The 7,563-nt window shown below is 35.9% G+C and overlaps 1 long non-coding RNA gene across 1 annotated transcript; it reads right to left on the bottom strand.

The window, feature by feature from the left end:
- Nucleotides 1–264: 264 nt before the first annotated feature.
- On the bottom strand, nt 265–6,534 carry LOC136280538 (uncharacterized). Its single transcript, XR_010717282.1, has 7 exons — nt 6,397–6,534; nt 4,181–5,063; nt 3,650–3,689; nt 1,767–1,826; nt 1,452–1,501; nt 1,220–1,286; nt 265–615 (listed from the first exon to the last, which is right to left on the bottom strand). It is a non-coding gene; the product is annotated as an uncharacterized lncRNA (long non-coding RNA).
- Nucleotides 6,535–7,563: the final 1,029 nt, after the last annotated feature.

Genomic DNA, 7,563 nt, shown 5'->3' with positions numbered 1-7,563 from the left:
ACAAACGTTGCTGTGTTTCAAATATAAATTACTTAGCTAACTAGATACTAGTCTCTATCACATAGCAGTTACTTTCCGCCTCACTCCAAATCAGATGCTTGACAACTAAGTACACGACTGTGAAATGGCCTATTGCTGAGCTTTGTTTGCAAAGAACAGATATTAAATGAATTAATGGCGGCAAGAGGTTAGCTCGGGCACCATATACTTTTATGAATATTAAGAGGCGATTACTTGAGTTTTATTTCTTTTAGCACCCCAAAGCTAGAAGATAATCGCAGTTGAACGTTTTGTATTTTGCATATTCTGTCATATTACCAGGACAAAACATGTAGGTAAAACATAGCTTTTTATTGAACATTTGGGGATTGAAAAGAATTCCATCTTAATGAGATGTTCTCGCCGCCATGAAAAGTCTTCTTATTCTAACATAGCTCAAGATCTAGGTAAAACTCTTTTCATTGACATAAAATTTGACAGAGCCTATTTTTTAAAAATACTGTAAATAAATAGCTCAAATTTATTTTTGACTAAAAAATCCTTTTAGTAACACATCATAGTAACCATTATGGAAAACTCAATTACTTCTATATCTTGTTTTTATTCTGCGGTTTCCTGTGAAATAAAATAAAGAAATCTTACACTAAGACATTACAGCCTTAATTAGTCGTCAAAAGAAAACCTATACTAGGCTAGCAAGCACTGAACACTTGCGGTGACAATATTTTCATTTCTTTTAGCTCTGTTCTCTGGGATCTGACGAAGGGCTAACTTCAGCTTTAAAACTCTTTACAGTGGCCAATTTACGTTATCAACTCGGTTTATAATACTAAGTTACTCTGTCATACACTCCCACCAACGCAGCACCACAGTTTCTCTAGAAACTTACACCTTTTACTCCAGGCTTCACCGAATGACACAAAACTTCCCTGAACTACACTAATTGCACCAAGATATATTAAATTATACCAAACTGTTTGAGTACTCTCCCAGAGCTCAACATATGGTGTGGTACGAATCAATTGATTGTCACAGAGCTTTACTTGGTTGGCCTCTTGAAGGTGATCTTGTGCAATGTTATGAATTAGGGACTGATTGGAGATTTCAGTTGTAACTTTGTTGTTCTCATCACTATTTGTTTCTCTAATTAACAATTACCAGCGAAGGTTTGAGGTTTAAAGTTTGGGGACTTAAGAGCAAGTCATGTTTCCTTACCCACCTAAACTAATATCCATTCTCTTATCTTTATGGCCTCTAAAAAAACTTTTCTCCTCATGTCCCTGTCTCTGAAAAATAAGAAAAGGGGGAAAAAATTAAAATCTTGATCTGTTTTAACATTTCTTTTTCTTTGATATCATGCTTTTCATTATGATATTTTTTAAATTGATGTACATTATTACACCTTAAAAAATAAATAGACAATAAATCCTTGTCCACCAAAAGGGACTTACCTTGATCTCTGGAAACCTTCATCATTTGGATGGGGGATCCCCGTAGTATCCTGGTTTTGAAAACAAATAGATTTTTATGCACTAGTGAGCAGATTTCTTCAATCTTCCACATTCGTTCTACATCTAGATTATCTGCCTTTTGACTCAGTTTGAGCTGTGGTGCACGATAGTATTTAACTGTTGATGTACAAGCGTAAAAATGAGCGAATTTGAATTCTTGAAACCCTTAACAGTAAAAATAGATTCCAGTCGAAAAAAATTATGCACCACTGATTGATTTTCATAATTAACTCGTAGTAGGTAAGCATTGTTTACCTGCACGTTACTGAGCATTTCAGGTATCCCACTCAGTAAATCAGGTGCATTCGCTGGAAACTGTGATAAAGAAATGCCATGAAGAATGGTTACAAGGAAATGTGCTGTGACAGTTATCAATAAGTAATGTCACTTCCACCGGATAAATATGCAATAAAGTGTTACAAAAATGAGAGTTTGTTCGGTTTGAGAGTATTGAAACAAATGTTATTTTTTTCCAATAGATGAAAGCTCTTCCCACCAACTGATAAAGCTTATTATGTTTTCACTAATTGTGTTCTATTTATATATATGTGTGTGTATATATATATATGTACATGTATATATATATATATATATATACATATATATCTGAAAGTTGGACAAATCAATAAGACATAACTTTTCTATGACTCTGAGTTTCACGCTTACACGATCATCAGATCAAATATGTCTGATGATCGCGTAAGCGTAAAACTCAGAGTCACAGAAAAATTATGTCTTATAGGTTTGTCCAACTTTCAGCAATATACCGTAAGGATAGACTATAGTCAAGATTTATATATATATATATATATATATATATATATACATAAATTAATTGGGGGTAGAGTCTACCTTTGCATAAGGTGCTCAATGCTGTGGTAACAGAGCTAAGTATACATAAGTTAAACAATTAAAGAGGATAGATGAACGCGAAAAGTTCTGTCTGACGAGCGCTTTGGCGCGAAACTCAGAGTCACAGAGAATCGATGCTTCCTCCTTAATTCTTTAACTTATGTATATATATATATATATAAAGTGTAAAATTTAGACTTTATATATATATATATATATATATAAAGTGTAAAATTTAGACTTTATATATATATATATATATATATATATATATATATATAGAGTGTAAAATTTAGACTTTCGTAAAACAGTGCTCAATACATAGGAGTAGAGCGATTTATATATTGTGGGAGGAAAAAGACAACAACTAAACTGTTAAATTTCGCACCGCATAAATTAAATTATATCGTACATAAGCGATGGTAAAGATTATTCTCATTAAATCCCCTGATGAGTGGGCAACACGAAACAGGCTTGTAAGGATGAACTTGTACTTTACTTGTCTTTTTCCTCCCACAATATATATATATATATATACATATGTATATGAATCTTTACTACATTCATTGTTCCTGGCGAGGAGGCTTATTTGGAAACCATTGGGCTTTTTACTATGAGCTCTCCCCCCCCCTCCCTTAGACTTAAAATAGAGTAATCAGGACAAACAAAGCAAAAGAATACGAAAATTACATAAAAATAAAAACAAACGGTAAAAAATATCTACTTGAAGAGAATCAGGTTAGGAGAAATACCAGTGTGTATATAGTAATGAAAACGTACTTAAACTTAATCTGCCTAATTATATCCTAATTACCAAATCATGACACAAAAGATTCGAAAATTAGATATTAAACTTTTGAGAAATTGAGTACTGCACAGATGCAAACATATATGAGTATTTACATTTTCGTTGATCATATTCGTTGGGCATAGTGCTTGTCATTCAAAGTATTTTAACAAAGATTAGTTTTTTTAAGGCATACTGATGTCTGATTTATTTTCACATTGCATTGTGAGCCGGCTTTATTTTTGCCGCGCATAAATTGTAAGTAATAATAATAGATAATAATAAAACCTTTGTTCAAACACGATAAATATTTTAAGCCAGAGGGTTTTGGGTTGTGTTACAACAAAGTTAATAGAACATAAAAATTATTAATAAATGATCATATATATAAATTAAAATATATGAAATCCCTTAATGTAGTTAAAAGTGGGCAGAAATGCTTTATAATCTGTTCCATAATATTGAACCTCTAAGATGAGTAGTGGTATAAGACACTTACCAGAGGATGTGGTGCTGCCATTTCACATATAACCAACAACCTAAAACAAAACCAAAATTAGTGTGCAAGAAGGCATTTTTTGTCGAAACTATTTGGGTATAGCTCTGAGTATATTAACTGACATTGAACTGACATTGTAAAGGCTCGTTTTCTGCAGCAATCTATTCACATAAATCGATTTCCTTTACCATTACACGAGCCCTGTACAAGTGGTTTTCTTTGAGTAGGTTAGAACTTCGTCCACGTTTTATCATATTTACTTCCCCAGTGCAACATAGCAAGGGACTCAGTTTAATCTTTTGGAGCATTTAACCACGAGAAAACTTATAATTGGCGTAGCTATGTCAATATTCACCTTATAAACAGTAAGTTTCACCAAAGCCGAATATGAGCATTCTTTGAGGAAAGGTCCCCTAAAATTGCTATAATGATTAGGATGGTTTTAACTCCTGAAGGTGTCAAAATTTAGAAACCTGAATGTAAGAAATTCTGATCAAAGTTGTGATCTGGCGACAAATATTAATCTCTCACCTTGGAATCTTGGGTGCCTTGAAGACCTAGAACTAGAACGAATAGACTTGTCGCAGTACGTGTAAGACTGGGCACTAGCATTCAATCAAGCTTGACGGCAACATGACGGCAAGAAAATGAACACCCCTCTTGCACTGAATTGAAGCGTTGCAAAAATTTAATCTTTAGTCAATGTCGTGTAACAGTGTTTTTGTGAAACATCTTAGTTTCTGTCAGTATGGGAGAGTGCGTTCTTCTCCCACAAGGTGGCCCAAGTTCCTTTCTCTAGCCTTTCATAACCTGTGGATCTATTTTCGGTCGTTGAACGTTGTCCTTTCTCCTCGTTTTCCAACCTCGAAATGCAAGTCGCAAAATTCCATTTCGACCAACACTCTCCACGTACTCCTTTAATATTTGGGTGACCATGTCACATGTTTTTCTCATACAGGTCACTGAACATTGTGTATATGTGATCTCGATCTCGGTGGCCATTGTCAAAGATGCTGTGGAAACGTAAAAAATTAGACGCGTCAATAAATTTTAAACTAACAGAGTTTGACTTCCAATGTTAAAGATCTTGCCTGGCCTTTAAAGGTACATTCTTTCTTTTTGTTGATATTAGAGGCAATAACCGCCAACTTTGATACTTCCTCTGGAAAACAGAAGTTATGCGATGTCGTGGATACGAAGTGAACGAAGTGAAGGGTATCCCAAATGATCGTAGACAACTTTCTTTTCCTCCACCTGTTTTCTTAGGCCTCTCTCTCGTAGGCATATTTAAGCTCTTTGAAAACTAAGATTTAAGGCGATGCTGTGAATCGTGTCATTCCTACTCGCTTGGTTTGAATAAATTGCCTCATTTTTGAAGCAACACCCTGCACGGAACCATGCCGACGTCTGAAAACTGAAAGGCAAAAAACAGAATAAGCAGCCAATACCAGTTAACTACATGCTGCGGTCAGTTTTAATTCTAAACATTACGAAGACAAGTGCTATCATCTGATTGGCTGAACATTCCAAAATCTCATTGAGTATTTTTTCCTGTGCAAGAAATTTACATAATACAAAATGCAAACAAAACATAATGAAGAAAGGAGGATTTAAATGTATGTGGAAAGTTCCCAGTTTTCCACGTTGAAGAGTCATTTATTAATAGGAAGATGGTGTTAGGTTTGATTTGTAAAATACAATTAAAAAAAATAAAGGTAATACACAGTAAGTCTAAGCCTCAGCCATCTATCTAGACTAAAAATAAAACTGGTGTCAGCGCAGCGTGTGATGTCCAGCTGTTTTCGAGAATATTTTCAATTTATGGAAATTTAACAACGACAACTTATTATGATCAATTTCACGAAAGCTCTCACGGATTCTGATCGTTGTGTTATGACGTTCTTTAAGAGAAGAATGACAATAAGTTAGGGTAGATGACATAAAGAGTCAGGTGTTCTTGACACAGAAATGCTTATGCTTTTTCCCTTTATAATTTGTTCTCGGTGAAAGCTCGTTGTTGTAAATAATATTCAAACTTTCCATGGATCACGGAGTTCTAAACCACTTCTTGTTCTGGGAATGCAAACACTTTAGCTTCTTTTTGTCTTAGCCTACAACGTTGTTGTGCCCGTTATTTTTGCACCCTGCTCTCTATGTCCCATATTCATCTTCCTCGATGAAAAACGCCTGATGACTTAATTTTCGAATCTAACTCAGTAAAATAATCAAATGGAAAACTTGTAAACTTACTTTTTAAGAACGATGGGATAGGAATATCAGACATAGAGCGAGTCTGCTGTTTAACCTCGTAACTTCTGAGCGCCAGCCGGCATTTTGCTAGCTCAAAGAGGTCCACCTACTTTCCACATCAATATTAAAGCAGTATACTGTTCACCTCCGAGCAACTCGCGAGGGATTTGCTCCCGAAAATATTGTAATTTTTGCAGGAATTTATTACTTAAAATCATCTTTTTGTGCGACATTGTGTCACCGTTTTAGCATATGCTAAAACTACTCTTCACTCCAGTGTCGGTGACTAGCGGTAGATATTTACCTCAACGCTTCGTGGCTCGGTAAATATCCACCACTAGCCACCTCTACTTCGGTGAAAAGTTATTACTAAACTAGATCAAGTAATTTTGAATCACGATGCGTAATGTTTCAGTTGTGGCAGACGATGCAACAAACCTGATGACATGATTTTCAAATCTGTAAAAATCAATCAGTTAGAAAACATGTAAACTTACATTTTTGATGGGAATGTCAGGCATAGAGCGTGTCTGCTGTTTAACCTCGTAACTTCCCGGTGCCAGTGGACATTTTGCCCCTTCCATGAAGTCCACCAGCTTTTCACATCGAATGGAATGCGTGCTTCAGACAACGACAGTTCAGAAAGAAAGAAGAAAGCCAACTAAGGAACTGGTCACTTTAGATCGCCTCGGTGGGGGGGGGGGGGGTGGGGTGGGGGGGGGTGGGGGGGGAAGGAGTTTGGTTGTGCCTCCCCCATTGGCAGTTGATCGGCAGTCAATTTTCTATAGTCTCTCTTTTGGCGATGACTAACCCTCCCCTCCCTCCGTTCCCCCTGAAAACCATATGTTCCCCCAAAATCCTCATTCTCCATATCTGAACTGCAACATGTTAAAAAGTTTACTTATTTTTTAAGTCGCTTTGTAACTCGCTCTATCCATTCAACACCGTTTCGTAGAAAATTTCCATTGTCAGTTTATTTAAAACAATAACATAGATTTATGCCTTTACATTGGTAAAGACAATCGTCATGCAAACTCTACTTATAGAGTGCATCTTCCCCCCCCCTAACTTCTTTGCCTCTGATGAAAGATACTCCTTAAACCCGCAGAGCGCTTGGACTGTAAGCAATAAATTACACCAGCGTTTAACTACTCACCTACAGTTACAATTTCAGCTTTTCATAATAAGCGGAGAGGGGAGGCAAGAATTGCATCAAAAATTTTGTCCTTGTGACGCTGTGATACTGAAAGAGTATCCTCAGTTAAAACTTTCTAAAATCCCAATTTTCTTTAGCAGAAAATGAACGTTTCTTGATTCGAGACGGGTCAAAGCTTTTTAAATTCCTGTAAACGAACACCGCCGAGACGTAGATAAAAAAAAAAGTTCCAGTAAATTTGCTCCTGGCCGCTTACAAGATGAAGGTTAAAAATAGAATTTTCTTAGGTGGCCTCCAGCAAAACTATCCGCCTATGAAATTATTTAACGGGAATACCTCCACTTTGTTTCCTTTCCTGAAAACGACCAGGCGATTTTGTTACTTAACTAAATTAGACTCGAGTCTTTCTCAAACTTGATTTCTTTTCTTGAAGTTATCAGACAGTTGACTGCAAATTAGTGAAAGAGCTTCTTGATGGTACTGAACAATTTTCAAGCGAGATGTATTC

This window comes from Pocillopora verrucosa, chromosome 4 (assembly GCF_036669915.1).
Source record: "Pocillopora verrucosa isolate sample1 chromosome 4, ASM3666991v2, whole genome shotgun sequence".
Lineage (NCBI taxonomy): Eukaryota > Metazoa > Cnidaria > Anthozoa > Scleractinia > Pocilloporidae > Pocillopora > Pocillopora verrucosa.
Note: the sequence above shows the minus strand (reverse complement) of the source record. Positions and strands in the feature narration are given on the sequence as shown.